Here is a 7437-nt window from a genome sequence, read left to right as displayed (position 1 = left end):
CCTCGGGCCTCCTTTTATAGTCGAAGGAGGACGCCACAGTGGCATACGGGAGGTGGAAAGGGTACAGTAGCTGAGCTTATCGCCCGTCATTACGGGACAAGGCGCATTAAATGCGCCCCCTTAGGTGTCCTCTTGCTTTATCGGGGACGGCAGCAAGGCCCGTCCTGTCCATCGCCGCCTCACCTTGCTTCGACATGCGCCCTGGCCAACGAGGCATGTGGCGCCATGTAGGCTGGCAGGCTGCTGAGCTGGCGAGGTGGCAGGATCTTCACGAAGATCTTCCTGCCACCACGTAGGTGCTTGCTGAGTTGGTGCGGAGGCCACACGTTGCCACGCAGGTGCTCTCCTGGCTGGCTGGGCTGGCAGCTGCATGGAAGCGCTGGTGGAGTCTTGGCGGGTGCGGGCCTGGCCGCGGCCCTACTGATGTCCTCAGCAAGGGTCTTGTTGGGGCCCCGGCAAGGGTCTTGCCGTGGCACTGCGATCGTCCCCGACAAGGATCTTGCCGGAGGTCTCATGGGTTTCCTTGGCAAGGATCTTGCTGAGGATCATCGTCTTTTGGTCCTCATCTGATCTTGTATGCTTATGATCTTCACGAAGATCTACATGCTACCATGGAGGTGCCTCCCGAGCCTTGGTTCCAATGTGGTTGATGGCGTTGGAACCCATGGGCTCAGGGGTGGCGTGCTCTGCTGGCGTTGGGCAAGTTGGCCCGGCAAGGCTCTTGCTGGGGCCACGGAGGCCGCCCCAGCAAGGATCTTGTCGGGGGAGTCCACCTCACCCTCTCTGCTCCTTGTGTTTCTCGTCTTGGCGTTTCTTGATTGTTCTGCGGCCTCGGCTTCCCTCCTTTGCCCTGCTAAGTGTGGTCGCGGGCGCGACTCTGACTGCCCGTGCACAAGTAAAGGGGTACAAAGTAGAGCCCCTACTTCTGTACATCAATAGGATCCCCCGGGCCTGGGCCACACATAAGTGCGACGCATTGTTGGGCTAGGCCTAGAACGGTGCGTGGGCAGGCGGGGCCGATTTTTACCGTAGTAACTCCTTCGTCCACCGCGCTTCCCCATGACTCACGTTGAATGCGCGACGTGGGGGGTCGTGCGTGACGTGGGGGTCATGCATGGGGCGCCTGCTGCACGCAGGCGTCACGTCGCAGTAAATGGTAAAAATGCGGCCCCCGCCTTCCCCATAAAAAGGAATAACCACGGGTGCGCTGCTCATTTACCCTCTATGCCTTCTCCAATCTCGGAACCACCGTCCCTATCTTCTTCTTCCTCTAGCTCTCGCTCTTGCTCGTTGTTGCTGCGCTCCCATTGCTTTCGATCCTCTGCCTCCTCCCAGCCGCCATGGCACCCAAGACTGGCAAGGGCAAGGGGGCGCCATGGACGCCATGGAGATGGAGGCGCCGGAGAACGAGGCGGCGATGCGGCGGGCGCAGTTCGCCTACTTGTCCCCGTCGATGGTCGATGTATTTCAGCTCAAAGACTTCTTCAGGCCTCTATGGGCGGCGTAGACGACGGGGCACCCTGCCACACGCGTCATCCCTGTCGGCTGCGTCAAGGCCGGCCCAAATCGGTACCCCTTCTTCGTTGATTTCTTCTCCTGCAGGCTCTGCTCCCCTTTCTCTGATTTCTTCAACGACGTCAAGCGCACCTTCGGCTTCCATCTTTTGGATCTCACGCCGAACGCTGTGGCGTGCATGGCGTTCTTTGCCCACCTCTGCAAGGGCTTCGCCGGGGTGCTTCCCAGCACGGCTCTCTTCCACCACTACTTCTACCCTCGCCACCAGCCAGGGGGCGCCCTCTCCGGAAGCATCTCCTGGATCCTGAGGGTCCAAGAGAAGGGAATGTATCTAGAGGGTGCCCACAAGGAGAGGTGGGAGGAGTGGCAGGGTCGGTGGTGCTAGATCGAGGAGAAGAACCCGCCGGAGTTCTGTCGGGTTCGTTAGAGCCCGCCGACTCGTGGTGAGGATTGGAGCGACGTCAACACCAACGATGGGAAGCTTTCGATCGCCACCACCAGTATCCATTGCTTCACCACAGCCGGGATCACCTTGGAGATGATCGGGGCAGACTTCATCCGCCGCCGAATCGCCCCACTACACAACAAGGGGAGGCCGGCCTGGGACTTCAGGAATGCGGCCGACATCATGAGGCTCCGCCCTAGCCTGAAGCATAATTTCACGATGATGGGGCACGCCCACTTCTGCTAGAGGCTATTTCAGCTTGATGTGTTTAGCGATGGCAGGGTCAAGAGGACCGGCAGGGCTGGGAAGGCCGGGAAGGTCATCAAGGGGCCCCTGTTTGGGTTGCCGCCGGGTGTGTTCCAGCTGAGCAACAATTTGTGCCAGTCCGCCATCCTTGAAATGATGTCGGCCTTCAACGCGCACGGCCTCGACCCGTCCTGGGTTGAGCCCTCGGCACACGAGGTGCAAGAGTTCTTCAACAACTTGTCGGAGGGCTACGACCACGACGAGCCGCTGCTCATTGAGGACACCACCCAAGCGGAGATCGACTACATCGCCGTCAGGGTAGCGGAGGCGCAGATTGCCATGGAGGCCGGCAGCGCTGGCGGCGTGGAGGATGAGGCCAACGCGACCGTGGTGGAGAGGGAGCTCGCCCAGTGGGCGGGGTCTGCCGGGGAGGAAAACGACATCAACGTCAAGGCCCCCCTTGTTGAAGACGCGGTCGAGGAGTCGACCGAGGAAGAGGCGAGGCCGACGACCCTCTAGCCACGGGAAAGAGGTGTGTCTTGTGGCAGGCTAGCTCTGGCGAGCCGGTCCGGCCCGGCAGGACCGAACCGCGGCAAGGGGCCCACGGGGGTCCGTGCGCCAGACGAGGGCCGCGACAGCAAAGAAGGCAGCGAAGACCGCGGTGGTGAAGAAGAAAGTGACCGCCTCTTCTTCGTCCAAGTGTTGCCGGACTCCATCCCTTCCCCTCCTCCCGATGTCGACACGGAGGTCGTCTTCGACTTCGGGTCTCTCAACCCAAGGAGAAAAAGGAAGGCAGCAGGAGAGGAGGCGGAGGACGAGTAAGTGTCCGCCCTTCGTCTTCACAGGGATAGGGAGACGCTGTCCCACAAGGTGACAAAGAGGGCTAGGGCATCGGCGGGCGACCAACCCCCGGCAGGCGCTTCGCGCGCGCCGGTGGTGGATATCAGCCCGGACAGCAGCCCCCGGTGCATCCCCCGGCTCAGACCCAGTGTGCGTTCTACATTCACTTCTCATCAACGTGCGTTGGGGTACGACTTCTTGGCACTGACCTTGCGATGGCTGCAGGAGGAGGACGGCAGCAGGAGGAGCCACCGAGGGCCACCCCCAACATGCCGCCCCCGTCAACCACACCGCCCCGAGGGGCGTCCCCGGCAAGGGCGCCAAGCACCAAGCCCATGCGCATGGAGGAGGAGGAGGAGGCAAACTTGGGCGCTGGTGGCTCCGCCTCGGCAACAGACATTGGCGGGGAGGGGGCCGCATCTTCCCAGCCCGGCATGGTAAGTCATTTGCTTTCTATCCCTACTTTTTTTTGAACCTTGGCCTCGGCTTCGCCTCATTTCCCTTCTCGGTATCCAGATCCTTCCTTGGCGGACCAGGAGGACATCGACACCATCATCACGGAGGTCGCCAAGGATGCCAAGGTCGAGGCCGACAAGATCGCCGCCGAGGAGGCCGCCGAGGACGCCGCCAAGGGGCCCGCCGGAGGGGTTGGCGAGGCTGCCGCCAAGGAGGCCAGCAAGGGCACCGCCGGAGGGGCCAGCGAGGCTGCCGCCAAGGAGGCCGGCAAGGGCACCGCCAAGGAGGCCGGCAAGGATGCTGCCGAGGAGGAGGTGGTCGACGACCAGCCCTCCTCCTCTGCCGCCTCTAGCTTCGGCGGGTACTTGAAGGTGGGTGACGACCTGTTCGTCCACCTTCCCGGGACGGCAGGCACCAGGGCATCGGCCGAGGGGGAGGTGTTCGACGACGAGGTGCTTGTCGCCGCCGGGCTTGAGGTTGTCGACAAACCGAGCGCCGGTGGTGGCATTTCCAGAGAGGAGCAGTGTAACGCCCTCGATGCGGCTATATCTCCCACGTGTCGAAGCACGACTTAGAGGCATAACCGCATTGAAAGCAATGTCGCAAGTGAGGTAATCTTCACACAACCCATGTAATACATAAGGGAAAGAGATACATAGTTGGCTTACAATCGCCACTTCAGTCAATTACATGAATAAAGCACTACATCATACAGATACAATCAAGGTCCGACTACGGAACCAAAATAAAAGAAGAACCCCAAATGCGACAAAGGTCCCCGATCGACCCCAACTGGGCTCCACTACTGATCAACTAACACGAAACAACATAAAGGACAAGATCTTCATCGAGCTCCTCCTGAGCTTGGTTGCGTCAACTGCACAAACTCATCGGCACCTGCAAACTGGTTTTGGAAGTATCTGTGAGCCATGGGGACTCAGCAATCTCGCACCCGCGAGATCAAGACTATTTAAGCTTATAGGAAGGATGGAGTAATGAGGTGGAGCTGCAGCAAGCGACTAGCATATATGGCGGCTAACATACGCAAATGAGAGCGAGAAGAGAAGGCAAAGCACGGTCGATAAAAGTATGATCAAGAAGTGATCCTATAGCAACCTACGTCAAGCATAACTCCAACACCGTGTTCACTTCCCGGACTCCGCCGGAAAGAGACCATCACGGTTACACACACGGTTGATGTATTTTAATTAAGGTCAACTTCGGGTTTTCTACAACCGGACGTTAACAAATTCCCATCTGCCCATAACCGCGGGCACGGCTTTCGAAAGTTCAAATCCCTGCAGGGGTGTCCCAACTTAGCCCATCACAAGCTCTCACGGTCAACGAAGGAATAGACCTCCACCCGAGACGTTCCGATCAGACTCGGTATCCCGGTACAACAAGACATTTCGACAGGGTAAAACTAAACCAGCAACACCGCCCGAATGTGCCGACAAATCCCGATAGGAGCTGCACATATCTCTTTCTCAGGGCACACTCAGATAGGTCAAGCTACAACTAGAACCAACCCTCAAGTTTCCCCGAGGTGGCCCCGCAGGCTGCCCAGTTCGGACCAACACTCAGAGGAGCACTGGCCCGGCGGGGGGGGGGGGTAAAATAATGATGACCCTTGAGTCCGCGAAACCCAAGGGAAAAAGAGGCTAGGAGGCGAATGGTAAAACCAATGTTGGGCATTGCTGGAAGAGCTTTACTTAAGGTGAACTATCAAGGGGTTCCCATTATAGCCCAACCGCGTAAGGGACGCAAAATCCGGGAACATAACACCGATATGACGGGAACTAGGGCGGCAAGAGTGGAACAAAACACCAGGCATAAGGCCGAGCCTTCCACCCTTTACCAAGTATATAGATGCATTAATTAAATAAGATATATTGTGATATCCGAACAAGTAAATAAATGTTCCAACAAGGAACAACATCTCCATGTTCCAACAAGGAGCAAACTTCAATCTTCACCTGCAACTAACAACGCTATAAGAGGGGCTGAGCAAAGCGGTAACATAGCCAATCAACGGTTTGCTAGGACATTGGTGGGTTAGAGGCTGAACATGGCAATTTGGGTGGCTGACAAGCAAGTGGTAGGCATCGTAGCAATGGCATAGCAAAAGAGCGAGCAAACTAGCATAGCAAAGATAGTAGTGATTTCGAGGGTATGATCATCTTGCCTGCACAGTTGTCAGAGTTGGCTGGATCCTCACAAGCAAACTCAACGGGCTCCTCGGTAGCGAACTCGTCTCCCGGCTCTACCCAAAGACAAACAAGCAACAAGGATACAATCAACCACGTGCAAGACCAAGCAATATGATGAAATGATGATATGCTATGCGGGATGCGATGCGGGATGCAAAATGCGAGATATGACAGGAAATGCATGAATATGACCTCAACTTGGAATTCCAAGGGTGCCACTGGATAGAGGGGATGAAATCGATTGAAAACGATATAAAGATCATTGGAATCGGCGCTACGGTTTGGAAATAGCAAGCGTTTTAAGATACGACACCGGTCTGCGATTTACAGCAAGTAGGCATCTAAATGCAACGAAATGAACATGCTACAGCCACCAAACATGAAAACAAAATACATGGCAGTGATGTACACAAGATGGTTGACAAAACACTAGCACTGAGCCATAGGCAAATTCATCCATTAAGAGGTTCAAACAAGCATGGCTAAAACGCAAATGCAAAACAGATTTCCAGACTTAGTGAAATTAACACTAGTCTGAAATTTCAGATCACGATGCTCTCTTCGGAGCAGCAAAACAACATGATAGAAAACCTGAACATGACAAGTAAGAACATGGAATGGAGCTACTCAACAAGCTTAACAAAACACCCAAAGTGACCTGTGGCCAAAAGGGTTCACAAAATACTCTACCGAGCTCACGAACATAGCTCGAACACAATCAGTTTTCAGACTTAGTGAAAACTGAGACCCGCTGAAATATAACTCACGAAGGCATGTAAACGAGCTCGATGCACTCACTACGGTGCAAGTCATGGCAAGGAAAGCATATAACCAGCAAGAAGGAACAAAGTGCTAGCTACACATGGCAAGAACAAAGGCATAGCGTGCATGGAACACTAACGGTAGCATCGGCAAAATCGCAAACAAGTTGACGATCTGCCCAGATTAACAACAAAGCAAAAGTTGAGCTCGATTGAGTCAACCTAGAGCACTCCACATATGTAAACAAAGACATGGATGGATAGATCATAACATAAATATCAAAACTCCCTTACTGATCATCCTCAAAAGAGGCACGGATCACTAGGAAACAAGCTGGACATATAGCATCATGAACTAAAATATCCCAGACTTAGTGAAAATCACTAAGTCTCTGAAATCAGCAATCTCAGGTACCTCTCTTCGCAAGCTTGCACAAGACAACACACACATCCTAAAAATGCATGGGTGGCGCCTCTAGAAAGAAGGAAAAATGCTTAACAATTCATCCTAAAGGGGCACAGGCATATCCTGCACGAATTAAACATGGCAAAAAAGACAAAAGTGCATGATGAACTAACGGATCTGCAATTTAACTCACGAAGCCTCCTTCTAACAGCATTTTGGGCATCAAGATGACCTCAAATGCAAATGACGCAATGGAATGAAATGATGTACATGTCGAGGCGAAGATTTTGATATATCCTATGCCCAAAACGGAGCTACGGTTGCGGAGATGCAAGCAGTCAAACATTGCTCGAAAAATTAGGGTTTCGGGAAGAGAAAATCAACCGGAATATCCCAGATCCAGATCTGGATCGGGCACGGATACCGTGGCGGCGGCGGTACTGTTCACCGGCGACGACGGGGAAGGAGGCAGCGGCCGGCGACGAGGGGACCGGAGGGCGGGGCGGCGACCGGCTGGCGACGAGACGGCGGCGGTGCCGTAGGGCGGCGCGCGCGCGG

Source organism: Triticum dicoccoides, chromosome 6B, assembly GCF_002162155.2.
Source record: "Triticum dicoccoides isolate Atlit2015 ecotype Zavitan chromosome 6B, WEW_v2.0, whole genome shotgun sequence".
Taxonomy (NCBI): Eukaryota; Viridiplantae; Streptophyta; class Magnoliopsida; order Poales; family Poaceae; genus Triticum; species Triticum dicoccoides.
Note: the sequence above shows the minus strand (reverse complement) of the source record.